The sequence below is a fragment of the Callospermophilus lateralis genome, chromosome 14 (assembly GCF_048772815.1).
Source record: "Callospermophilus lateralis isolate mCalLat2 chromosome 14, mCalLat2.hap1, whole genome shotgun sequence".
Taxonomy (NCBI): Eukaryota; Metazoa; Chordata; class Mammalia; order Rodentia; family Sciuridae; genus Callospermophilus; species Callospermophilus lateralis.
The window spans coordinates 95,704,225-95,716,991 of record NC_135318.1 but is presented as its reverse complement, the minus strand read 5'-3'; positions in this window follow the sequence as shown (position 1 = coordinate 95,716,991).

The following is a 12,767-nucleotide window of genomic DNA, read 5'->3' as shown; positions in this document are numbered from 1 at the left end:
CTTTTTTTTCTTTTCTTCTTTTTTTTTTTTAAAGAGAGAGTGGGGGAGAGAGAGAATTTTTTAATATGTATTTTTTTTAGTTTTCGGCGGACACAACATCCCTGTTTGTATGTGGTGCTGAGGATCGAACCCAGGCCGCAGGCGAGTGCGCTACCGCTTGAGCCACATCCCCAGATCATTTCTATTCAACACTGTCGGCATTAGGGGGAGTCCTAACCCATGCAAGAACCCAAACAAGCAAGAAAGGAAAAAGAGAAAGAAAGAAAAACAAGAGGCAATGTTATTGGAAAGAAATAATAAAACTGTCTTTTTTTCCCTCAGAAAATCCTAAGAAGTTTATTTTTTAAAAATCTCTTAAGGGGGCTGGGATGTGGCTCAAGCAGTAGCGCGCTCGCCTGGCATGTGTGCAGCCCGGGTTTGATCCTCAGCACCACATACAAACACAGATGTTGTGTCTGCCAAAAACTAAAAAATAAATATTAAAAAACTATCTCTCTCTCTTTAAAAAAAAAAAAAAATCTCTTAAGGGCTGGGGTTGTGGCTTAGCAGTAGCTCATTTGCCTGGCGTGTGTGAGGCACTGGGTTCAATTCTCAGCACCACATATAAATAAATAAAATAAAGTTCTATCAACAACTAAAAAAACTATTTTAAAAAATCTCTTAAAACAGATGTGTTAATTAAACAAAGTGGTTTTGCAAATTTAGGGCTGCAGTTGTGGCTCAGTGGTGGAGCACTTGCCTAGCATGTGTGAGGCACACCAGGTTCAATCCCCAGCACTGTCCAAAAATAAATAAATAAAGGTATCGTGTCCATCTACAAACAACAAAAAAAAAATGCAAAAAATCAAATTTATTTACAGACATTAGTAATGAACTATCTGAAAATGAAATTAAGAAAGCAATAGATGACATGGAGACAAACTCACATACACACAGTGATCCGATACTAGACGAAGGCACCAAAGACATACACTGGAGAAAAGAGACTCTTCAACAAACAGTGCTGGGAGAACTGGAAGTCCATAGAGAGAAAAATGAAGTTTGACTTCTCTCACTCTGTGCAAAAAGTCAACACAAAGTGGATCGAAGACCTAGGAATTAGACTAGAGACCTTGCAACTGCTACAAGAAAATAAATGCCCAACAGGCCAGCTTGTCACCTCAGGAAGTGACTTCCCTGAAGAGACTCTTAGAGTGCAAGAAGTAAAACCAAGAATCAATAAACGGGATGGCATCGAATTAAAAAGCTTCTGGGGGGGCTGGGGTTGTGGCTCAGTGGTAGAGTGCTCGCCTAGCATATGTGGGGCACTGTGTTCGATCCTCAGCACCACATAAAAATAAAATATAAAATAAAGACCCTTGACTTTTTTGGAACAGGCTGGGGGAAAAAGGGAGGGAAATTCCCTTTTTTTGTGGGGGGTACAGGGGATTAAACTCAGGGGCACATGACCACTGAGCCATATCCCCAGCTCTATATTTAGAGACAGGGTCTCACTGAGTTGCTTAGTGCCTTGCTTTTGCTGAGGCTGGTGATTCTCCTGCCTCAGCCTCTGGAGCCGCTAGGGTTACAGGCGTGCGCCACCATGCATGGCTAGGGGAGGGAATTCTATAAAAAGAGAGGAGAGATTAGTAGCGTAGAAGAAGAGGATTGAAGGAGAGGAAGGAGGAATGGATGAGGGAGGACCAGTGGAATGAATCTGATAGAACTTTCATATGTGCATACAGGAATAAACCACAGCAAACCGAGACATCAAGTATATCCACTAGACACTAATTTTTTAAAAAATAAATACATTCTAGGGGAGCAGGGGGAATTGGGGGAAATACTAGGGATTGAATTAGAGCATAATCCATGCATTTGTGATTTGTCAAAATCTATCCTAATGTTATATATAACTAAAAAGAATCAATAAAAATAAATAAAATATGTAGGAATAAATGTAGCAAGAATGCAAGAATTATACACTTGAAAACCACAAAACATCACTGAAAGACTTAATAAAAAAGACCTCAATAAATGGAGAGAGATGCTGTGTTCTTGGACTGGAAGACTTAATATTGCTACAAAGGCAATACTTCTCAAATGATCTACAGATTCAGCAGATTTTTATCAATGTCCCAGCTGGTTATCCTTGCAGAAATCAATAAATTAATTTCTAAAATCCATACAGAAATTCCGGGGACACAGGGCATCAGTAACTGTCTTTAAAGGGAGAACAAAAGCCAGGTGTGGTGGCACACGCCTGTAATCCCAGCAGCTCGGGAGGCTGAGAAAGAAGGATTGCAAGTTCAAAGCCAGCCTCAATAAAAGTGAGGCACTAAGCAGCTCAGTGAGACGCTGTCTCTAAATAAATACAAAATAGGGCTGGGGATGTGGCTCAGTGGTCAAGTGCCCCTGAGTTCAATCCCCGGTACTCAAGAACAACAACTAAAAAAAAAAAAAAAAAAAAGAAAAGAAAAGAAAAGAAAAAAGAAAGAACTAAACTGGGGAACTCCCACTTTCTGATTTCAAAACTTATTACAAAACTACAGTCATCAAGGCTGTGCATTGGCACAATGATAGCTGCATAGGTTGGCACAGCTGAGGCTAGAAGTTCAAGTCCAAGTCTAGAATGATTCACAAATTTTTTTTTTAGCAACTATTATGAAACCTGGTGAATTCAAGGTCAACCTGTGTTGGCAATAATCAACTAAAAGATGTCATTTTTACAAATATAACTAATAGTCACAAAGCCATAAAGAATCAAAGAATTAACCAATAACATACAAAATTCGGGGTATGGGTGTAGCTCAGTGGTAGAGTGTGTACAAGGTCCCGGGCAGGATCCCAGAATCATGAGAAGGGGGAGGGGAAGTGTATGGAAAATACTTTAGAGCTTTAATACAAGGCATATGGAGCAGGAGGATGGCAAGTTCAAGGCCAGACCTTGTCTCAAAATAAAAACATAAAAAGTGCTGGAGATGTATCTCAGTGGTAGGGACCTTGGGTTAATCCCAGTACTAAGACATATAGTAAGGATGATCAGAATCAATGAAGAAACATACACCCCCTCTTGAATGGGATGGTTTAATATTATAAAATATCAGCCCTCAAAAATTGGTTGGGGTTTGTAGCTCATTGGTAGTATGGTGTCTAGTATGTACATGGTCCCATTTTCCATCCCCAGAATCATAAAACAAAAATTCTCACAAATTAATCTATAAAATTCAATGCAAATTCCAGCTGATGTTTTCCCCCTGATACTGGGACTTGAACCCAGGCCTTGTGCATGCTAAGCAGGTGCTCTACCACTGAGCCACATCCCCAGCCTTTTTTTTTTTTTTTTTTTTTGTACTGGGAATTGAACCCAGGGGTACTCTACCACTGGGCTACATCCTGATCCTTTTATTTTTTATTTTAGACAGGATTTTACTAAGTTGCTGAGGCTGATCTCAAACTTGCAATCCTTCTGTCTCAGCCTCCCAAATAGCTGGAATTACAGGCATGTGCCATCAGATCGAGATCCAGTTGGGTCCTTTAAGAGCTTGATAAAACTAAATGGGTAGTTCCCTCCACCCCCATGCAAAAAAAAAAAAAAAAAAAAAAAGTCCATCTAGAACCTCAGAGAATGACCTTTTTAGGAAATAGGGTCTTTGCCAATGTAAGCGGTTGAGGTCATGTTGGGTTTGGGAGGCACAAGATCCCATAACTGGTGTCCTTGTAAGAGACCCTGTGAGGCCACCCAGAGAAGGAGACTGTGGGGACATGGGGGCAGAGATGGGAGAGACACAAGGAAACCAAGGAAGACTAGGAATTGTCACCAGCAACCAGAGCTAGGAGGAGGCAAGAAGTCTTTCCTTAGAGCCTGGGAGGGAGCACAGCCCGGCCGACACCAAACACATTCCTGTCGACTTTAGCTGGTGCCTTTGTGGTACTTTTCACAGCAGCCTAGGGAACTAGCACAGCTGAAGTTCATCTGAGAGACCACAGGTCCACCGACAGCTAAACACCCTGTGAGATGCACATCCATCAAGAGGTTGGTGTTGGAGCAAGAAGTCAAACCGAACACCTGTCAAGATATAGAGACAGTGCTCCTAGGAGCTCTTAGAACTGACTGCGGCATTGAGACGTTGGCTCTGTAGGAAAAAAGACGGAATTCCTCTCTCACACCATATATAGAAGCTGCATTCTAGGTGGAGTAAGGACCTTTTAAAGTTATAAAGCTAACAAGGACAAGGGAACTTGTGGGGGACTCGCTTGAGGACATGCAGGGTGCTGTGGCTTGAATGGGCTTGTCTCCCAAGAGGCCGTGCTTTGGGAGCTTGGTCCCCAGTATGGTGACAACCTGGGAACTGACAGAATTTTTGAGAAGTGGGGTCTAATGGGAGCCCCTTGGAGGCTTTGTTCTTGGTAGGGATTAGGGAGCTTTTCTTTGGCCCCAGGGCAGTCCCCTAAGAAGGTCCTTACAAAGCCTGCACTTGTCCCCACCCAGCTTTCTGACTTCCTATGTTGAGATGTGTGACTCGGCACCCACAAGTGTCCCACCCTTGCCATCCAGGACCCTCAAAAGAACTGAGCCACTGCAGGTGCCATGCCCTTGAACCTCCAGAACTGTGCGCTAAATAAAACCTCTTCCTAAGTCATCTGCTTTGGGTATTTCGTTGTAATAATGCAAAACTGACTAATAGAGAGGGACTTACACAAAACTTCAGAAGCAGAAATTACAAGGAAAAATAATCTTGGTTTCATAAAATCTAAAGATTTCTGTTTAATCCAGGACCCTGTTATGGTTTTGATCTGGATTGTACCCCAGAAAGCTCACGTGTTGGAAGTATGCTCCCCAGTGCAGCAAGGTTCAGAGGTGGGGCTTTTAGGCAATGACTGGGTCAGGGGGGATCTGACCTCATCAGTGGATTAATCCATTTGATGGATTTGATATAGACGGACCACTGAGACGTGGGACCTAGCTGGAGGAAGTAGGTCCCTGGGGGCACACCTTAGAAGGGTTTATCTTCTCCTCTGACCCTTCCCCATTCTCTCTCTCTCTCTCTCTCTCTCTGCTTTCTTGCTGCATGCTAGAAACAGGAATGAGTCTTAAAAACAGATTACTTCCTGGTTCGGTGGAGCATGCCTGTAATCCAGAGGCTTGGGAGTCCGAGGCAGGAGGATCACAAGTTCAAGGCCAGCCTCAGCAATTTAGTGAGGCCCTGAGCAACTTAGCAAGACCCTGTCTCAAAAAAAAAAAAAAAAAAAAGGGCTGGAGATGTGGCTCAGCCAATAAAATGTGGCTCAATAAATTGAACCCCTGGGTTCAATCCCCATATTAAAAAAAAAAAAAAAAAAAAAGCTAAAGAAAAAAAGAAGAGCCAAATATATAACGCTAATTTTTTACATAAATTAAAAATACAGGGCTGGGGATGTGGCTCAAGCGGTAGCGCGCTCGCCTGGCATGCGTGAGGCCGGGGTTCAATCCTCAGCACCACATGCAAACAAAGATGTTGTGTCCGCCGAAAACTAAAATATAAATAAATATTAAAATTCTCTCTCTCTCTCTCTCTCTCTCTTTAAAAAAAAAATACATGTTCCCAAAATACATTGGCTGGAGACATGCATTAAACACACTGGTGTGGTTGCCAATGGGGAGGAGGGGATGGAAAAGGAAGCTGGGAGAAATGGGAATGAATATATAAATACACTAGGAGAAGGATCTTATCTTGTATAGAATAACAATGATAAGTCAATCACTGAAAATATTTATTAATCTCATACCAAATGTAACTCTTAACCTAAGACAGTAATATGATTGTTTTCAATGTAGTTTTATTACAGGAAATGGTGCTGGTTAATGTGTGAAAGAAAATTATGTTTGTGTTTTACCATCTAAACTAAGATTGTTATGTTGATAATGTTTAACCCATTGACTCTGACATCACTGACTTTGATGTATTTAGCCAAACCAATATAAAAACTATTGAGACTCTCCAGGAGCAGGCAAATCATTTCTTCCTTGAAGGTTTTTATGCCCAATTTTGAAAGAAATGATGAGACCCACTGAGCAAAAGCCGTTAAATGACATTACAGCATGGAAAAAGGAAATATGAATGACTTTCGTTGTTAATATTTTTATTTAATGGTCATTACCTTTTGTTTTCTTCTTATTATTATTATTTTTTTAGTTGTAGAAGGACACAACACCTTTGTTTTTATTTATTTATTTATTTTTCTGTGGTGCTGAGGGTCGAAGCCAGTGCCTCACATGTGCTAGGCTAGCACTCCACCACTGAGGCGCAATCCTAGCCCTGGTCAATTACCTTTTCATTGTGGTAAAATACATACAACATAAAAGTTACCATTTTGACCATTCCCAGGTGTGTAATTCAGTGGCATTAGGTACACTGTCATTGTCCTACAATCATCACCACTATGCAATTCTGGGACTTTTTTTTTTTTAATATTTATTTTTTATTTTTCAGACACAACATCTTTGTTTGTATGTGGTGCTGAGGGTCGAACCCGGGCTGCACGCATGCAGCTACCACTTGAGCCATATCCCCAGCCTTTTTTTTTTTTTTTTTTTTTTTTAATCATCCCAAACTGAAGCTCTAATCATTAAACTTTGTCCCTATACACTTGCCTAGTCTCCTTTTCCCCCACGCCCTTTGTCCGGGCTGATTTCGTTTTGCATCTTGTTCAGGTTCACCTGGTTGTAGCACGTGTGGGAATATCCTTGTCTAGATAGCAGGGTGGCAATCCGTAGCGTGTCTGTGCGTCGTTTTGTTTCCCCTGTCATCTGTCTAGACGTTTGAGCTGTTTCCACCTTTGGACTATCGTGAATAGCGCTGCGGAGGACAAGAGTGTCACTGCCTGTTCAAATCCCTGTCCCTCTGGATGGATCCTCGAGACCTGCACAGCTTTATGTATGCAATAATTGATGCTCCACCTCCCTCAAGAGAAGCAAGAATTCAAACCTTCACCTGCACCACTGCCAAGGTCACAGAGGTCGTTTACTCCTGTGTCGACAGAAAGTGCTGGCCTGGGCAGGGTGGAGGGAAGGGCCCCACTTTTTCCTGGCACCCCCTTTTCGTCCCTTTTGAGTTACATTCTGTGTACACGGTGGTTTGCCTCTCCCTGCGCTCCCCAAGGTCTGACGCTAGTTGTTGGCGGGAGTAAGGGGCGCGGGCCTGTGGGGCCCAGGCGGCACCCCCGGGCTCCTGGGCCCCCTCACTCTGCGATCCCGATGGCTCCTGCCACCCGACGGTGGCCCCGGCTCCGCAGCCGGAGCCAAGCATCTCGGTCCGGGCTCCAGGTCCACCTCCTCCCTGCGCCCGAGCCTGCATCGCACTGCCACCTGCCGGCTGGACGCGGGACGGCAGCCCGCAGCGCAGGTCCCCCAGCCACAGTCCTGTTCCCCTACCCTGTCACATCCAGAGCCCGGGACCTGCTTCTGTCCCTTCCACAAGGTCTTCAGGCTCCTGACTTGGTGGAGATGAGCGGTGTAGACGCCAATACTTTAGGCTCCATCTTTCTATTTGTATCCAATAAACATTCGTTGAACGGATTTAAGAACAAAAGTGGCACACGGGGACATTTGTTTAAAAGGAAGGGATCATAGGAGACAACTATAAAACCAGCCTTAGCACATAAAATCTGAGCAGATGAAAGGCATGTGGCGTTCTTGCATAGGACTGTAAAGGTAAAATTTCTAAGCTGATTCTAAGCCGCAGAGCCAGAGTTAAAGTGTAAAGGACCGGACACTGTGAAGTTTCTAAAACTGCAAGGCTTGGGTTGTAAAGTAAGAGACCATTGATATGTAAGAGACCATTGATATGTTAAATACCTCGGCTACCCCGAAGCCTTTGATCTCTGTAGCTGTTAGGACAATAGCGGAGCTGCCCCAGTAAACATTCTCACTGACTCCTCTGGTGGTCTGATAACTTGGGACTTTGAGTCGCCTGGCACTAGGCACCACGGGCCCAGAATCAATCAGTTTAAATATTCCCCCCCACTTAAGAGTAACCAATCACACCCGTCCAATCTGTTCCCGCCAGTAAATGTGCTAATCTTGACTCAGAGTTGTTGTTCAATTTTCCCCGCGTCTCTTGTTGATTTGTTCTGATGTATGCAAAGCCCCCGCCCTCTCCAAAAGGTGTACTTAAGCTCAGCTTAACCTTGGCTCTGGGCTCTGGGCTGTTCTCCCTTTCTGTGTGAGCCTGCCTAGAGCCTCAGCGCGCTGAACCGGATCCTAATAAACTTCCCCTGCGTGTTGCATGAGGCTGGTCTCTTGTGGTCTCTTTCTCCGACGGTTCGCCGTTCCCTTACAAGGACTATATTTACATGGTGAATAAATGATCAAGAGATAGGCATAGAAAAGACCAGGAGTGGGGAATCCGATTCCCTAAAGAACATTTTTTTGTTTTTAAAGAGAGGGGGGGGGAGAATTTTTATTTTTAATATTTATTTTTCAGTTCTTGGCGGACACAACATCTTTGTTTGTATGTGGTGCTGAGGATCCAACCTGGGCCGCACGCATGCCAGGCTAGCGTGCTACCGCTTGAGCCACATCCCCAGCCCCCTAAAGAACATTTTTAAACCATACAATATAATATCTGTGAAGAAAGACATAACCAGATGGCTAGCACTAATAATTCAGAAATAGATCCCATCATATGAGAATCTGTTAAGAAAGGGGGTGTTCCAATGTTAAAAAGGAAAAACCTTAGACATTGTTTAATTGGGCAGAAAAGAGATTCATGAATCAGGGAGCTGAAGACCAAGAGCAGTTCAGAGAGTTCAGTTCACAACATAGGTGGGAATATTTCTAGCCAAGAAAAGGCAAGTGACCTGCAGAAATGGCCTGATTGGCTACAGAGTCACACATAACTTATCCCAACATGTCTTGGAAGTTTGCAGCTGGTAACTGGCTGGAAGCTCAACTGCTAATTGGTGGAGACTCCTTGTTATAAGATCATACTCTTCAGTTGGGCAGGCTGGTGCACACCTGTACTTCAGAGGCTCTGGGAAGCTGCAGCAAGAGGAGCGCTAGTTTTTCAAAGCCAGCCTCAGCAACTGAGCAAGGCCCTAAGGCAACTCAGTGGGACCCTGTCTCCAAATTTAAAAAGAAAAAAAAAAGGCTGGGGATGTGGCTTAGTGGTTAAACACCCTGGGTTCAATCCCTGGTACAAAAAAAAAAAAAAAAAAAAAAAACCCAACAAGCAAAGTTAATAAAGAAATAGACTGGGGAAATGCTACCTGCTATACAAAGGACACAGGACCTGTGTTAGCCAGCTTTGCATTATGGTGAGAAAATCTCTGTGATAAGCAACTTAATGTTGGCTCCATTTTGAAAGTTTCAGGGTTGGTTGGCCCCATTGCCTGTGGTGGGCAGCCTATCAGGGCAGGAGTGTGCGGCAGAGGAAGCTGCTTACTTCCTAGAAGGGGAGCCATAAGGCGCAGGTGACTCCATATCCCCTTCCAGAGTACAACCCAGTGACCTCACCTCTTCCTACTAGGCACTGCCTTTTAAGAGTTCCCCACCTTCCAACAGTTTCACAGGCTGGCAACCAAGCCCTTTAACCCATGGGCCTTTGAAGGACACATAACCAAGCCATGGCAGGATCATTCTCTAAAATCCAGTCTATCTTATACCAGGAATGCACAAATTTGCAAAAAAGACATCCCAATTTTTAAAATGAATAATATGAACAGAAAATTCACAGAAAAGCAATTCGAATGGCCATTTAACATATGGGGGGAAAAAAATGCCTGGCCATACTGGCGGTTGGATAAATACCAGACAAAGCCAGAGCACAGCACCACTTTACATCCCAGAGGGCAGCAGGGCAGCTGTGGCTAACCCACTGCAGGGCTTGGCTTCAGCCTTCTGCAGGGGCTCAGCTGGGCAGCTCTGGCTCAGGTGTCTCGTAAGGCTCTAGGTACGATGTCCACTGGGGCTGCGTCATCTGAGGCTGGATGGGCTGGAGGACCTACATCACTTGCCTCATGTGGATGGCAAGTTGGGGCAGGTTGTTGGCGGGAAGCCTCTTTCTGTCCCCACAGGCCTCTCCAAATCCTTGTTGGGTGGCAATGGCTTCCTCTACTCTAAGAGCTACAGCGTGGAAGTTGCAGTGTCTTTTATCACCCAGCTGGCAAGCTGCACACCACCATCTCTTCAATACTGTTGGAAACATAGGAGCGTAACCCGGCATAGGGGCAGACCACAAAAAATGCACACGCTGGAGGCTATGAATAGCTGGCGGTGATCTTGGAGGCTGGCTCTGTGATCGCAGCACACTCAATGTAAAATGCATTTCCTCTTCCCCAAGGCTCCCCAAAGTCACATCCCATCAATTATCAAATGGAAGCCCAAAGTGTCATCAACCCAAGCAGGCCCAGCTGTGCGTACGGTGCCTCAGGTCTGGTTGCTTAAGTATTAGTGGCTTGTAATTCTTTTGATCTGAAGATCGGAGTTAAAGAGGTGAGTAACCTGCTCTCCACCCACAGGCTCCAGGGACTGCCCAGCGCCCATGGCTGTGGGAGAGAGCAGCCTTAGTGGCTAAAGACGCCAGAGATCAGAGGGCAGGGAAGGAGAAGCAGGTAGGAGTGTAGAGGGGGAGCCTGGCAGTATGAGACCCTCTGAAGGCACAAGACCACCCTGAGCACAAGCTGCTTTCCCCAGCTGCCCGGTCATCTCTGCACAGGTGGGAAACCCCTGGGGCCTGGTGAGAGAAGACTCCCCAGAGAAGAGTGATGCACACAGGAGCTGAGTCTGATGCTCCTCTCCGAGTTCTTCTGCCAAACATCCATCTCCTGTTGTAAAAGCTGAAGCTGGATGGGCTGGGAGTACTGGGTCCACACAAGGCAGAGCAGCTGGAGATGGGAGAATCCCTAGAAGATGAGCCCCATCTCTGACCACAGGCATGGCTAACCTCCAAATTTGGCAGGCAGAGGGAAGAGCTGCAGGGATGAGTGTTAGAGTAACAGCACAGTTGGTGGCTGTCAGCAGAGATCAGCATCCTCCTAGTGTGAAGGATGCGAAGCTTGAGGGCTGAACCTGGGCAAAGTAACTGCTTTTCAGTTACTTCTTCTGAAAATGCGAGCACCTTCAGAAGAACCTGACAGTACTCACACACTGTATTTTATCTATAATATCCAAGTTTCAAACAAAAATGACTATACCTGCAAAGAGAAACATAAGCATGAACTTTATATTCAGCAAAAAGCTACCAAATGATGCTACAAGGCTCAGGTGTAGGAAACAGCAAAGACTTCAGAGTTGCTATTATAAGCATGTTCAATGAATTTAAAATACAAATAATTGCTGGGTGCAGTGGCACATGCCTGTAATCCCAGCAGCTCAGCAAGATCACAAGTTCAAAGCCAGCCTCAGCAAAAGCAAGGCGCTAAGCAACTCAGTGAGACCCTGTCTCTAAATAAAATACAAAATAGGGCTGGGGATGTGGCTCAGTGGTTGAGTGGCCCTGAGTTCAATCCCTGGTACCAAAAAACAAAACAAACACACACCAAATAATTAAAGGAAAACATGCAATCTATGAAGAAATTGGGAATATAAAGAGAAATAAAACCTTAAAATGAAAATCCTATGGTTGAAAACTCTAGTAACTGAAATGAAGATTTTGCCACGTGAGCTTGTCTTGGTGTGTTCAGGCCGCTATACTAGAAGAACAGTAGAAACTTAAGGCTCGCAGTTGTGGAGGCTGGAAGTCTATTATGGAGGCACCAGCAAATTCGCTGGCTGGCAAAGTCTGTTTCCTGTTCACAGATGGCACCTTCTTCTTCTTCTTTTTTTTAATATTTTTAAAATGTTGATGGACTTTTATTTTATTCATTTATTTTTATGTGGTGCTAAGAACTGAACCCAGTGCCTCACACGTGCTAGGCAAGCACTCTGCCACTGAGCCCCAGATGCACCTTCTTGCTGTGTTCCCACCTTCTGGCGAACATTTGGGTCTCTTCTATAAATAAGGGAAACAATCCCGGTCACCAGGGGCGCCACCTCCTGAGCTGTGCACTTGCACAGTGCATACCTAACACTGCTGTTCTGGGCCAGGTTTTGATGATGTGGTTTCTGGAGCAGATACATTCAGACCTCAGTGCCCACTTACTTGGGTTTCCTGTTATATGGGGCCAGACTCATTGTAATGGACGCAGCAAGCATGTAAATGAGGGAAGCTTGGGAGAAGCAGGTGGAGGGAAAAGAAAGGGGAGTCATGAAAGAAGCTGGAAGTGGGGCAGGGGAGAGAGAGAGGGAGGAAGAGAGAGGGAGAGAGAGAGAGGGAGGGGAGGAGAGAGGGGGAGAGAGAGAGAGATAGACAGACACAGGCAGCTCAGGCCCAGCCCAGCAGCCACTCTGAGGGTGAGTGTGGTGGGGGAGGACGTTAGTTCTACTCCCAGAATCACAAAGCAAGTGCAGTTCAAGACTCACCTGGCAGGGCAATGTGCTCAAGTCCCCAACCCCACAGGTCCAGTGGGTCTTTGCCCCCATGGCACGGTGGCCTTTTCTATGTAGCATGTTCACAAGCCCCTAGCCAACTCAGTGGAGCTGAGTGGGCAAGCACTCAAATACGATCTGGAAAGCACATTCCTGAGGCAAGGGGACTGTGATGTGGCTTTGGCAGAGGAGCAAGCTATTATCAGGAATAATCGCCAGTTACACACTCCACTGCTTCTGGCCTGGAGTCCGAGATCTCAGCTCTGCTAGTGAGTGGTGACGGGTGCTGGTGCATACCTGGGCCTGGCCTGGTCGAGGTTACTGGGATCAATACCAGTCT